Here is a 14,507-nt window from a genome sequence, read left to right as displayed (position 1 = left end):
ATGCTATGAACTAAAATAGCTTTTTCCATTCATAGACTTTAGGAGCAGAGGAAGACATACTGGGTTTTTAACTGAGAAATGTAAACATCATTGGCATTTGAACTTCCAAATTTCATGTAACTTTGTAGAGAGACAAATTGGATGCCCTCATTGAAAAAAAAAAAATTACAAACCAATCCTCAAAGGCGGATTTTCAACAACTTGTGAATAGCCTCATGCCAGCTTCCATATCCACAAACATTTAAGAAAGGAAACATAATAGGCTGAGGGAGTATTTGTCCTGTTAGTCATTCATAGTTGGCTAAATGGCACTAAAATCTCGTGAAAACCAAAGGCCCCACCCCTTCCTCTCCACCACCACCAACGCAGAACTTCCCCTTGGGTCTTGGGTTCTTGGACCCAGGCTTGCCTTGGCAACACAAGATCTATGCCTGTGTCATCAAGCAATACTGATCTCCACTTGCTCTTCCCAGCAGTACCATTCATGCCTTCTATCCTGGTCATCTGAATCAAAGAACACTCTTCGTACGGAAACAACACATTGGGATTTGTGGTCTTGCCCATGTGTCAGCGTATTTCCCTCATCCCTTTCCCCAAGGAGATTTTACTGTCAGTTCAGTAGACCAACACTAATAAAAATCTCAGGTATCTAAACAGGGATGGCCAGGAAGTCAGAGTACCACCAAGGAGCTCAGTGTGGTGCCACCTTGAAGGTCCAGCCAATAAGCAATTTGTGATGCTAATCAAGGTTTCTCTGTGTACTTTCCACCTCTACTTTTAATGCCATCTTCCCTTCAGTCCAGCTGGATCATTTCTTAAGAGTCTCAAAGCTGTCATCCTCGTCCTCAGTTCATCCTAACAAACATCTCAAAAAGCAAGTTTTATTGTATCCTTTGTTTTGTAAATTAACAAACTAAGACTTAGAGCAATGAGGATGTTGACTAAACAAGTAGGCTTCAGCTCAGGGCTCCATAATCAGGTTATAAGTGGTGCATAAAGGTGAATGTCATGCTCTTGGGTGTGCATGTTTTTTTGTCTATAAGGCTCAAGCCAGATCTTCTAAAATCAGGGAGATTGTATACTATTCCTGAAGGTCCAAACACCAGGGTTGTAGGGAAACATTTCAGCATCTGTGGTTGTTTTTAAGCTTTCCTGAGATGTATCTACCCACTCTACAGATAAGATCAGCCCTTGATGTGCACTCCAGGATACCAAGATAATCCCACCTCATCGAACCATTAAGAAGTGTCAGCAAGGAAAGAGACCAAAGGAAATTCAGAGCTGGAGTGGGGAGTTGTTGGGAAATGCTGTCAATGAGAGCTTATTGGGCGCTGCCTTTTCATGGAGAGGAATGTTTCCAATTGTGAGATTACACCGTCCGTGGGTGGGCTTGTTGGCTTTGGACGCCCTTTGGAATGAAGCCAGTGTTTGAACACAAAGGGAAAAACAATCCAGTGTGGATGATGTCACAGAGCATCCTGAGGAAAGCAGCAAGGATAACGCTTCCTACTGCTTGGATCCAAAGAACACAGATTAGTTCGGTATGAATTCCTTCTGCAGCCAGTAGCTTGGCTGTTATGGAGGGCTCCATCCTAATCATAACGTCTCAGCCCTGGAGAGGAGGGTGTGTGGGTGTCAGTCTGGTTCCTGATCTGTGAGTTAGAAAATCAGTTCTCCCACCTCCCCTGCACACACGCTCTTGCTTGTTTACGAATCCCTCTAAGAAGAGAAAGGCCATTTCCACTGCGGAAGACAGGACACCGGCTTACTCTCCTCAAGGACACTTTCAAACTCTGATCAGAGATCTGCCTTCTCATATAGTAATGGTGATTATTAGATATGGGAGGATGGGTGTCGAGAAGAGGGACCCAAAACAAAAGGGGCTTTTTGTAGTGGCAAACAACAGTAAAATTAAGAGACATTCGTGCCCTAACCAATGACTGGGGACAGTCTATTTGTCAGGTCAAATCAGAGATGAAAGAAGATCTATGTATTGTAAATATTTTTACATTGTCTGTGTATTTTTGATATCTTATCTTAAAAAGAAAACCAAACCAAACCAAAACAACACAACATTCTGGCTGACTGGGGAGAGACTTCCCCTCCCAGGGCTAGGGAATTCTTCCAACTAACAAAAGACCCAGCCTGGAACATGCTTCTGATTATAAAAACCAACTGATGCAGAGCCCTATCTCTTCCATCTGGCCCGTCCATTCAAGGAGGCAATATTCTTCTTCCTTGGTTATCCCACGGCCGGTATCGAGCTGCTAAGGTCAAACTCCCAGAGCCCCAAGCCCACCAAAATTATTTACACTAGCCAAGCCTAACCTATGCGTCCTGTCCTGCCTGGCCTTTCCCGTACAAATCCCTATAAAGGTCATGGCTTTGACACTCCCCTAGATCCTGTCTTCTGTCTTCTGACCGCCCTGGCATCTTTCTCTTGTGGTCCTGTGCTATGCACTGAGCCTCCCGTCTTGAGGGCCTGTGAAAAGAATGTATTACCCATTATAGGCCAGAGAGTTTAGGTAGAAGTAGCACCTTCCACTATGGAGAGGTATCTTGTAACATTGTAGGTGAATGAGAGCATATCCTGAGTCTTCTGTCTTGAGGGTATTGGCCAACGTTGACCAAGCAGCTGGTGGTAGAGTACAGCTGCCATAGCTTCTTGCTCTCGGTATGTGTGGGTCTAGGAGGCTACAAGGGTCACCTTGAATGGCTGTGAGCACTAACTTAGGGAGAAGATGGAAGGATCCTTCCAAGTATCAAATCAGATATATGCAGATCTAGGTAATACAATGGCCAGACTATTAAGGTCAAAGTTAAAGACTTAGGATTGCCACTGGAGTGGGGCACAGGCTGTGCTTGGAGGCAAGCCCAGGTATGCAATTGCAGAAGGACACAGCTTTAGCTGAGCTGCTGGAGGAGAGTAAAGAGAGAAAAGAATTACAGTTAATCACTTATCAGCCACCCATGGAGGGGCCAAGGGACAATAAGGAAGGGAACAAATAGAAGTGGGGAATTTAAGAGAAGTGAGACAAGGCAGCAGATACGGACCCCAGCAGGCAAGCATGGCATATTAAAGAGGGAATGCCCAAAGTCACTGGGCTCTAGGTGGGGAGCCGGGGTTCAGGATCTGGACTCCAGACTGAGAAAGGATGAGGGTCAGATACAACCCTTGGCCTGAAAAGAAAGACATCTTAAGTGCCAGGCACTCTATGTTCATGTATCTGTTTTAATTTTTCCCCAAATTCTGACAACCAGTTATCAGCATCAACCCCATGTTAAGGATGCAGAGTTAAAGCTGAACTAGTTCGGTAGCCCCATCCAGGGTCACACAGAGAATAAATGTTGGGGGAAAAAAAGACTACAAGAGATTCATCACATTCTACTACTCAAGTTTGAAACCTTAATGAGAAGAGGAGCTATTAGAGACAGAATCAGGATGAAAGTCGATCTCTGGACCTGATCACAGAGGAAAAAAAGGAAATTCAGTCACTACAGCTGGGCACAAGTTCAGGGCAGAGCTAACTCTAAGAGATACTGGGTAAGTCCCGTAAGGTGTGTTCCAGAACCCCTTAGGTGCTTTATGGATTGACCCATCTCAAAACCTGGAGCAGAGGGACCCTCATGTAGGGTCAATGCCCTTAGCTCTAGAGACCAAAGTAATTCACAGCAGGGAAATATAAGTAAATGATTTCCTTCAAAGCTGATCTGTCTCAAGCCCAGAAGGTCAGCAAGAGGTGAGCAGTATGAAAGATTAAATGAGCTTAAAAACGTATCTCTTCCAGAAAATCAAGACAAAGATGCAAAGAAAATATTTTCACCCACACAGAATTTCTAGTGAAAGTTGTCAAATTTTCTTCCACTGGAGACAATTCATACCTGAAATGTGATGTTCAACTCTGGATATCTTCCTCCTTAGAAGTCACTATCAAGGTAAGACGTGGAGCACAGCAGGAAGTGGAAAAGAAGAAAACATCAAAGAAATATAATAGAGTCATGTGTTCAAAACCTTTGCTGAGTACCAACTATTTTCCTGTATGTGAACTAATTGTACTGAGGTCATCACATGCCTCTGCTCCAAGAAGCTCATAGGCTGAATTTCAGAGATGGGACATCTCTATTCATCAGGAGAGAAAGACATTTGCTGTGTGATGCCACAGAAGGTAGGGTGGGGGTCTGGGTGTGGGATGGACAGGGAAGTAAATTTAATACCCGCATTGAGAAGAATATTTTTATTGTTAGTATTTCTAATAATTGAGTGACGATTAGGACTCTCAGGGCACCTGGGTGGCTCAGTGGGTTAAGCCTCTGCCTTCGGCTCAGGTCATGATCTCAGGGTCCTGGGATTGAGTCCCGCATGGGGCTCTCTGCTCAGCAGGGAACCTGTTTCTCCCTCTCTCTCTGCCTGCCTCTCTGCTTATTTGTGATCTCTCTCTCTCTGCCAAATAAATAAATAAAATCTTAAAAAAAAAAAAAAGATTAGGACTCTCTACTCAGAATTTGGATGACAGCTTAAAGAATAGACAGACATTTTCTGAACTTGTTAGGAAGTTTCAACCATGTAACTTTGAAGGTCTCTTGCTCAAAGATTTAAGGATTTTTGTGTCGTGTTTCATTAACTAGTAAATAGCATCTACCCCAAATCTATAAGGTGAATTGTAATGAAAGACTGGCCAAGAGGATTAAAAATAAAGTGTCTGAAAGACCTCATTGTCTCATTAAAGTAAACACACTTGAGTCGTCTGATTTTTTTAAATTCTTATAAGCCATATTGTCACAGAAATAGGAAAGATCATACTGAGATTTTTTTGTTGCACTTTTTAAAAATTTTTCACTGATCTGTTTTTATTTTCATTTTGTATTTCTGTGCATGCCCTAAACTAAACACACACACACAAACACACACACACACAGCCTCAGCTTGGATCATGGGATTCTTCTTAGTAAAACAAATTAGAGAAACCCAGGGTAATGGTTGACAGGGAAGTTTCCAAGGGCAGGAGATGCCTCTGGATCAGTTCACCCTTGTGCTCCAAGATGCCCCTGAGTCCTACTGTGAGATTGGGCAGACCGTCTCTTATAGGTGAACCAAACTCAGGTTCTGATGGTCTGGTCTCAGAAAGGCCTTATCAGGTTCCTATCACAATCTATCATTCCAGATACATTATTTATTTAATGGAAACAAAGTAGTGCCTTTGCCTTAATCTGTTAGATTTGACTACTGGAGTCAGACTGATTTCTCTTTGCATCTCATCTCTACCACGTACCTAGCTGAATTCAGAGTAGTTATTTTCTGTCTTTGATCTCCTCCTTTTAAAAAGGGTAATTCAGAGAATTAAATCAGATAGCATTGCCAACGAGTAGGTGTCCCATAATGTCAGGAATTTTCACCCGGAGCTTAGCACTTGGACAAACTAGGAACTTTGCCTCAGCTGATTTGAAGCTGCTCCTGTGACCATGACAGAGACAGAAGTTTTGATTGCAAGAGATCGAAATGTGAAGTGACTGATTTGTCGTCATTAAACTAGGTCTACACAAAAGTACATCCTGGGCCCTCACTCTCTTGTTGACTTTCATCACCCATCGTGCCCACCCAACATATCTTCCCTGACCTGCCCCGCATCACTGGGCTGCAGAAACTCGGCTCCTCAAAGAGGGGAGGCCCAGGGCTAGAATGTGGATGTCTGAATGTTCAATACTGCTGGTCAGAAAACCAAGTCAGAAGCAGGTAGAGGCTGGTATACCTTTGACAATGCAACAGTAGCCTATCTTCCTTCTGACAAAATTGCAATCGGCCAGACTTCTCTCAAGCCTGAAAACCGGAGGAGATGCTCCTTGGAGTGAAGTCATTTGAGATATTACTGTGACTTAGTTTGTAATCCACTATCACGTCCACATCAGTTTCCCCCCCTCTCTAACACAGAGCCAGTAACCATTGTCTCTACGTAGCTTGTGCTCACGGGGTGCCAGATACCCTATCAAATGAGACTCAGTGATATCTCAGAGACAGACCTTATTACAGGTGTCTGAAAAGGAGGCAGAGAGAAGCTAGGTAACTCAGGAAGGTCGTGCTTCTGATAAGCAGCCAATTGGGGCTCTACCTGCAGGATCATGGGCTTTCAGGACTTCTGGGGATATTATCCCTAGCTCCTAAACTCTCAGCATTATGTCAAGGCTCATTAAAATTAAAGAAAGAGCAGGGGAAGCGGCTTTTAAAAGAAAAGCTTCAGGAGTTTCATCAATAAGGCATGTTTATGTGCCATGGCCATGCACCTCTGCAATCTTGGAATTTCCAGGTAGATGACCTGTATTATCTCAGCCTCTGCTCCTTCCCCTGGCCAAATGGGATGCTGAAGGCACGGAATGGAACAGATGGCTCTTTACTGCATAGCGACGGTACAGACTGCAAATCGAAAGACAACAAGGAGTCGAAGAAAACCTTAAAAAGTTAGAAGGCTCAGGGGTTTTGTACCTCATCAGACTTAACAGCTTGAGAAGATTATCATGTACTGGAGTTAACTTTTAGCAGCTTTTTTTTTTTTTTCTCCTAGCACGACTTTCCAGTATTTCCGTCTCTATTTTTAGTGGTAAGGACGCAATGAATTACAAATCAAAGACAGCATGTTTTAACACGGCCTTTCAAATTCTTGATGCCACTTTGTTGTCACTTTGAAACAGTAGAAGGGTGACAGAGACCTTCAAAAAAGAGGGTTTTATGAATGATTGTTTCCACCGGAGGTTAAAGACTCATCCTTTTCCATGCCGCCCCCCCCCACCCCACCCCAACCCAACCCAACCCCCGGCAATAAGTAATGTTCAGCTGGCTAAGTCATCATGCTTTCAGTCTCTCTCTCCCCGAATGTTACTTCCCTTCACTGATCTATAAATGGCACTCACATTCTTAATCTGTTCGGTGCAGCTCTCCCCAGAGATTATATGAGAGAAAGAAAGACTATTCCCTGCCATAGATGGTAGGGCATTTAAGAGCCAAAGGAAGCACCCTTCAGGTGCCTATACATGCAAGCAAGAATGAGCTCAAGATCAGACAAGCAATTCATTGAGGCTTGGATTATTCTGTAACCCGCTAAATGGTCTTACCTTAGTTCCAGATAATGAAGTTCAGACACAAACCTGGTGTCCTTTTCCTCTCCTCTGAGCACTGCAACTATGCATCCCAGGCTCCTTTCTCTTTGCTCCTTCCTGCCCCCTCTGAAGCTGTCAGCACCTACCACCATGGAGATGAGAAACCCCACAGGAGAATCTCGTCCTTCTTTGCTTTTCCGGACACATTCACCACACACAAAGGCCAGTGAGTTCTCAGCTTCACTCTAGTGAATCAACACTTTCTTTAACTGGTTCCCATGCCTACACGTAGTAGACAGTCTTGCCAATGGCAGCTTACAGAATACAAGCATCGAGAAGGAATAGTCTTCCTCCCTGCCCATCTACATCTTTGTCTTGTGATCAGACCATTGTGACCTCATTCAACAACAAGGATCTCCCCAAATCGCAAAGTGGTCACAAATGGCCCCCTAAACTTCTTACTGTTCCAGAAGGCTGAATTTTCTCTTACTCACACCTCCCGGACTCGTACAACTTCTTCCAAGTATGTTCTTCTTAGCTGTAGGTGCTCTATTTTCGCCGTAAAGATTTTTCTGTGCAAACACACACCCTGTCTATGTAATCCTATACCTAAGGCAAACAGCATCTTGCCCAACATCATTGCATTTGGGTTCCAGGAAAATGTCTGCCCCTAGATGACCACTGACAACCTCAGTAGTGGTTCCAAAGCTAGAGCTTAAATCTTTTTCTGAGAAACTGGTTTTGTTTTCTGGCTTGTTTGCTTCTAAGTCTGGGATCAGGGAGGGAACACATTTCTTACTCGATGCCCATTTTTATCTATCGAGAAGTCTTAACATTTGGAATGAACTGGTCATAAAAATGTGGACATACATAAGTAATTAAGCAAATACTGGTGCCATTACTGAGATAATGGAACTGGGAGAGAAGGGATCTAGAAGTTGAGGTATTCTTGTGGTAACTGGATATTCTCTCTGGCAACCCAGTGAAAATGTCAGGAAGACAATATAATACTCTGGAATTGAGGGGAGAGGTCTAGAAGTAGAGGTTGTCTATACATATATAGTATGTACTTATTCATAAAATCATGAACATAGGTGAGACCAGACAGGCAGTGAGAATAGTTAGAAAAGAAAGGAATGACAGTGATCAAGCTCTTGGGCAACCCAAGCTGGGGTTAGGAAGATGAGGAAGATCCTACAAAGAGGACCAAGAAGGTGAACTGTTTGAAGTTGAAAGAAAATCTCCAGATGGGGATGCCTGGGTGGCTCAGTTGGTTGGACCACTGCCTTCGGCTCAGGTCATGATTCCGGAGTCCTGGGATCGAGTCCCACATCAGGCTCCCAGCTCCACGGGGAGTCTGCTTCTCCCTCTGACCTTCTCCTCGCTCATGCTCTCTCTCACTGTCTCTCTCTCAAATAAATAAATAAAATCTTAAAAAAAAAAAAGAAAGAAAGAAAAAAAAGAAAGAAAACCTCCAGATGGGGTATGAAGTGAAGGAAGTATGATAAGGAAAAGGGAGTTATCTGCGTCACAGATTAATGATGGGTCAGGAGGAGAAGGAAGAGTTGACCAATGGTTGTGGCAACATGATATCACTGGTGACTGATGAAAGATGGCTCAATAGCGTCCTAGAATCAGATGCTTGATGAGACCAGGAACAGGTAGGAACAGGGTGGGAAGGAGTGGAAACCATATGTATCCCATTTGTAGGGATCCCTGCTGTCAAATGGAGTAGGAAAATGCTTGAAGGATGGGAAGAGATATAGGGAGCAGCAAGGATTTATTTTTCAGAGAAAGAGTTTCTGCTTTCTTTTATTTTAATATGGGAGGTGTTATGATTGGTCACTTAAGATGGCGCCAACTTACTGATTTTTTAAATAAAGTACATGTCCTACAATTAGTTCTGTGTGTTGTTTCCATTACAAATAAGTACTTTCAGAAGATTTGAAGAACGTGTCTTGTGTGACCTCAAAGTTTCATTACAAAATCATAGGGAGAGAATAGAATACTATTATTGGATTTACAACTAGGTCTGCTCTGTGCACGATGTATGACTAAACGCCAGTTTCAACTAACTGGGTAAAAAGTGAATAATCAACTCTTTTCTCTCAATATTTTTCTCTCCTATTTCTCTCCTACATTTTGTAAAATACTCCACTTAATTTCAACTGAAATACAACTGTTTTTATAATTGTGTAACATGATATAATCTACAGGAAATATAAAACCCACATTAATAACCTAACATTGATCTACAACTTAATCACAGCTACATCCTCAACTATTCACTCACCTAGAACATTACTTGATATATAATTTATGCTTAACACGTGTTTCTTAAAAAAATTTGAATGGGGACACCTGGGTGGCTCAGTCAGTTAATCGTCTGCCTTTGGCTTGAGTCATGATCCCAGGGTCCTGGAATGGAGCCCTTCATTGGGCTCCTGGCTCATCAGGGAGCCTGCTTCCCCCTCTGCCTGCCCCTCCCCCTGCTTGTGCGTGCGCTTGCTCACTCTCCTCTCTCTCTCTCTCTCTCTGTCAAATAAATAAATAAAATCTTAAAAAATTAAATCTTCTTCTAAGAAGTGGCATTTATACATCGTGGAATATTACTCAGCCATAAAAAAGAACAAAGCTTTTCCATTTGTAATGACGTGGATGGAGCTGGAGAGGATAATGCTAAGCAAAATAAGTCAGCCAGAGAAAGAGAAATACCATAAATTCCACTCATATGTGGAATTTAAGAAACAAAACCAATGAACAAAGGGGATAAAAAAAGAAAGAGAGAGGGAAACCAAGAAACAGACTCTTAAATGTGAGAACAGACTGGTAGTTACCAGAGGGGGGTGGGTGGGTGGGGGGAGGGGGGAAATAGGTGATGGAGATGAAGGAGGGGACTGGCTGGGATGAGCACCAGGTGTTCTAGGCACGTGTTCAATCCCTTTGTCCCCCTGAAGCTAATATTGGACTGTACGTTAACTAACTGGAATTTAAGTAAAAACTTTAAAAAAAAATGAATGGAATTCATTGCTATTATAACCGTTTTCTGTAAGAGTCACATTTAAGACTAAATTATGAATCTGTGTCCTTTATAAACCATTCAGCCTTCTGAGAGAATAAAATATAAGACATATAAATTGAGTCTACTTAATTTGACAGACTGATATATTAATAATGATAGATTTAATTTTATATGCATATAGTTTTTATAACTTTTATGGTACTACTGAGGAAGTGCATAAAATGTCCTCAACAGAATCATTGTAAATGTACAGAATATCCTAGACCTGGGTTTCTCAGTCTTCACATTTGAGCCAGATAATTCTTTGTTGTGGGAGGATGTTCTGTGCCTACAGGGTGTTTGGCAACATCCCTCCATTTTGTCCACTAGACTCCAACCCCTGATGTAACAGTCAAAAATGTGTCCATTGCCAGATGTCCCTTGGGGGGAAAAATCACCTCACCTCCAGGTTGAGCATCACTGTTCTAGACTCAAAGAACTCAGTAGACAAGTTTTGTTCTTCATTAATGGAATCCATAGTAGAATAATGGACTCAAAAATTGGGAATGTAATTTCTATCATAAAATATAACAAATGTGAATTCCTTAAGGAGAAGGTACATAGGTAAAATGTGTGTAAAAGGTTATAGTGTTTTGAACATCGACTTTCACAGAACCTGTGCATATGTAGGTTCATAAGAAGAAAGATGGGCTTCAGAAAAATGGGTAGGGATAAAGCACATTTCCACGGAAGGATGACTGCCAACCTTGGGTTTCAGAGAATCATATTAAGGTTGACTTAGTTCTTATCTTTACAGTAAGAGATGACATCCTAAGAGCTGAGATTTATAACCCTGTTGATTAGAAGATATCTCTAGCTACTTTATTAGGCACTCATCCCTCAGTGCTCTCATCTATAAAAGATAATGGAAGAATCTTTCATGTAGCTCTCAGCAGGTAGAAACGAATGAGTATTGGTGAGGCACTTAAGAAATATCAGGCAGTAATATTTGCCATTTCTGTGCTGTTACATAACAGTCCAATTGGTAGACTGTGAAGAGAGATTCATGTGGTTTGGTAGATCAGAGTACAGTTTTCTCGTTGGCAAGAAGTCAAACAAAATACGGAAAGCATTGGAGGAAACTGCATCGCTGAAGGGATGGGCAGTATCATTTGTGGTAAGCTTAGAGGTGTGTAAATGAAAGGCATTGGTCTAGGAGAAAACCCCTACAAACGATTCTTACGATAATCCATATGATAATCTACCTGACTAATTCAGGGAAGTCATCATCTGAGATAAGGAAGAAAAAGTCTGACTTCTATGTGGTACAGTATAGTAGGTACACTAGAGTAGGTAAGGGGCAGAACTGTTTATTTTAACCTGGTTTTCCATACCCAGTGGACAATTTTGGGTAGTTTCCTGTAACCTCAGCCCCTGCTGAAACCATGCCTTCAGAGAGACCCAAACAAACGTCACAGGTGCCATTTTTGCTGGCCTAAGGGCTTCCTGTTATCCTAACCCTGGCTACTATAGGGTACAGAGAAAGTGCTCGAAGTCCCCGCTACTCACCGGTGTGTTCCTCTCCCACTGCTTATGGCAGGCTCTCCCACTATTTCTGATACTCAAATTATCTGACACTCATTGACTTATGTTCTTCTCTTTGGTCAAACTGTGCTGAAGTAGAGTACCCTAGTCGAGTTTTGGAATCAGAAATAAATCTGTGTAAGATGGTGAGCATGTATTTCCTCTCAAATTAGTGATAATTATTTAATTCTCCAACTGAACATGAGGTTTCATAAGCTTTCTGTTTGGGGTTATTTTTTTTTTTTTTAATTCAAAGGAATTATTTTCCCAGCTGATTGTTGTACTAATTACAAAACACACATTACCAAGCAAAGACCCCCTTGGAAATTGCCAAAATAGACGTCTGAGTCACATGCCGTGAGAGGAGGCTTCAACTCAAAATATGAATCCTCAAGAGGGCATTAACACAACAAGACATCATTTCTTGAGTTTTTCTACCAGATCCCCTGGAGCTGACCCTGTATCTCTGAGTACTGTCATTGACAAGGAGCTCACTGAGCCCTCATGTGTTCTGTTCCTGTTTTAAGATGAGTCAAGCCACCAATGAGGAAGTCCTTCCTTAAACTCAGATAAAATGTCTCCCCTTAGCTTTCACAAGGCTTTCCTGTCCTCCTGTTGTGCCTCTGAAAAACAAGTCTTGTACTACTTCCGACAGCAAATTCTTCAGACAATGTCAGATAGAAATCTCCCATTTGTTTCTTCCTACTCAGTCTTCACTTTTTCCAGTGAAAAAATCTCCAAAGCCACCAACTATTTCTGGTTCACACGGTGTGTATTTAATTTGTCACTTCTGAAAGCGTAAAAGGTGGGGACAAACGCTAAAATGACGAGTCACTAAGACAACAGGGGTCAACCAGGACTGCGGAGACATTTAGTCAACTTATTTATAAGCAACGATGGGCTGGCAAATTTTAATAGGGCTCTCTGAGGAAAACAAAGGACTTCCCAGGAGAGTTTACCAACTTCCATAGTGTAAATGCTCTAACCGTGGTTGATTTCAAGTGACCAATGTGATGTCTCAGAAGGTGAGGTTGATAAGGGGTTCCTGGGTCTCCTGGGCTGGTAGGATCTGCTCACCCAGAGTGCTGTAAGATAAGCTAGGCTTTCATATCTGCTCAATGTTCTGTTGTTCTCCTCTGAAGGTCTCTTTTAACACGTGATATATTTTTAATTCATAATTACTGAGGTGATGTTTGACCAGCCCAGAGTCGTCCAGATTCCACTCAAAACTCTACTTCAAAGGTCCAATTCCCTCAAAATTCAACGTCAAACTGTCAATGAATGGGGGAAGTACACCACGTCACAGAGAAACCCTCTAGTCTCTAATATTTGGGTCAGAAAAGAAAAACTGGTATCTCCACTGGAAATAAAATCAACTGCAAAATTGATATATTAGGGGTACCTTCTCATTAAATTATATACACCACTTAGCAATTATTATATGCCACTAAGCTTAAGTATAGGTACCACTAAGTTGTGTGTGTGTTTTTTATGGAATGGAGAACTGGATTAAAAATAACTGCAGGAGGGATACTACAAAACATGATTTAAAGTTTTAAATGTTTCCATATAATTCAGCAAGCATGTATCAAGTCCTTATTGTGCATTAAAGGAAACTATAAATATTCAACTTAAAATTCCACAATGAGGGGCGCCTAGGTGGCTCCACCGGGTAAGCATCTCACTCTTGATTTTGGCTCAGGTCATACTCTCAGGGCCGTGAGATCGAGCCCCACATCGGGCTCTGCACCGGGCCTGGAGCCTGCTTAACATTCTCTCTCTCCCTTTGCCACTCCCCAACCTCTAAAAAATCCAAAACAACAACAAACAAACAAACAAAACAAAATCCCCCAAATTCCACAGTGAATAAATTTGTTTTCTTGTTTAGCCCTTTTCACTCTTGGATAGGCTCCTACTTCCTTTAAAGCCACGGATATGTTTGTTTTTGTTCTCCAGTGAATCCGCTCTGCCGTAGGGACTCGTGAGTCCCGTTTCCCCAAGGGTGTAATTTCCACCCTTACTCTATTCATACCGCATGCAACTGGTTGAGACAAACTGTGTTAGCACTGAATAAGCATTCGCAGGAAAAATAAAAATGCTTCTTTGGCTCCATCCTGGATGCAGGATGGCGAGACGCATGAGAAAGACAGAGCTGGGGTGCTGAGCAGTACCCAGTAAGTCAGGTTGAAGAATGTTGCTTGTTCTAAGGAAGAATTAAAGGCTTCTGATCGAGGGAGTAAGCCAATCTGATTAGCACTTAGAGAAGATATTCTGGCGGTGCTGGTGGGAATGGATTGGCCAGACATCTGATAGGGGAGGCAGGAAGAGAGGTATTGCATAACCCAGGGAACTACAGCAAAGGGAACAGCTCAGAGAGATCTTTGGGAGTCTGAATCTATAAGGATCTGAAATCCACTGGGGAAAAAACAGGGAAAGGAGGAGCTCCCTCGTGGAGGGATGGGGAACAGTCAGGGATGAGCCCATGGAAAGAACGCAGATGCAGTTGGAATCAAGCCTCCAGGCTGGGTTGCAACAGGTTTGTGACTTTATCCTCTGGTTAGATAAAGAGACCCTGGGGCGAGGAGACAGAATAAAGAGATTGAAGGAGAATGGAGAACATTTGAAAAAGCGACGGCAGGGAAGTTGAGACATAGGTGATGTGGGGCTGCACCAAGGGCCCCTTCCTTAGTGACATTACATCAAGGATCTACGAGCGTACCTGTACTGTGAGAAAGTGTTCCAGATGTCCCCAATAGGTCATCCCACTTCCCTCTAATGACCTGGCCTCTAATTTCTTTCTTCCCTATTTTTTTTTTTAAGATTTTATTTATTTGTT

At 42.4% G+C, this 14,507-nt stretch overlaps 1 protein-coding gene across 8 annotated transcripts in view; it reads right to left on the bottom strand.

The window, feature by feature from the left end:
* Positions 1–14,507, bottom strand: part of KCNJ16 (potassium inwardly rectifying channel subfamily J member 16) — a 53,245-nt gene that overhangs the window by 17,046 nt on the left and 21,692 nt on the right. For 2 of the 8 annotated variants that reach the window (XM_032320768.1, XM_032320772.1), the window contains exon 1: positions 7,102–7,488. The exons of 5 other annotated variants lie outside the window; for them this stretch is intronic. The gene's annotated coding sequence lies outside the window, so the exon portion shown is untranslated. Of the gene's footprint in view, positions 1–3,882; positions 3,929–7,101; positions 7,489–14,507 lie in introns of those variants that run through there. One more of the 8 variants, XM_032320766.1, reaches the window with a different exon arrangement.

Source organism: Mustela erminea, chromosome 18 (genome assembly GCF_009829155.1).
Source record: "Mustela erminea isolate mMusErm1 chromosome 18, mMusErm1.Pri, whole genome shotgun sequence".
Lineage (NCBI taxonomy): Eukaryota > Metazoa > Chordata > Mammalia > Carnivora > Mustelidae > Mustela > Mustela erminea.
Note: the sequence above shows the minus strand (reverse complement) of the source record. Positions and strands in the feature narration are given on the sequence as shown.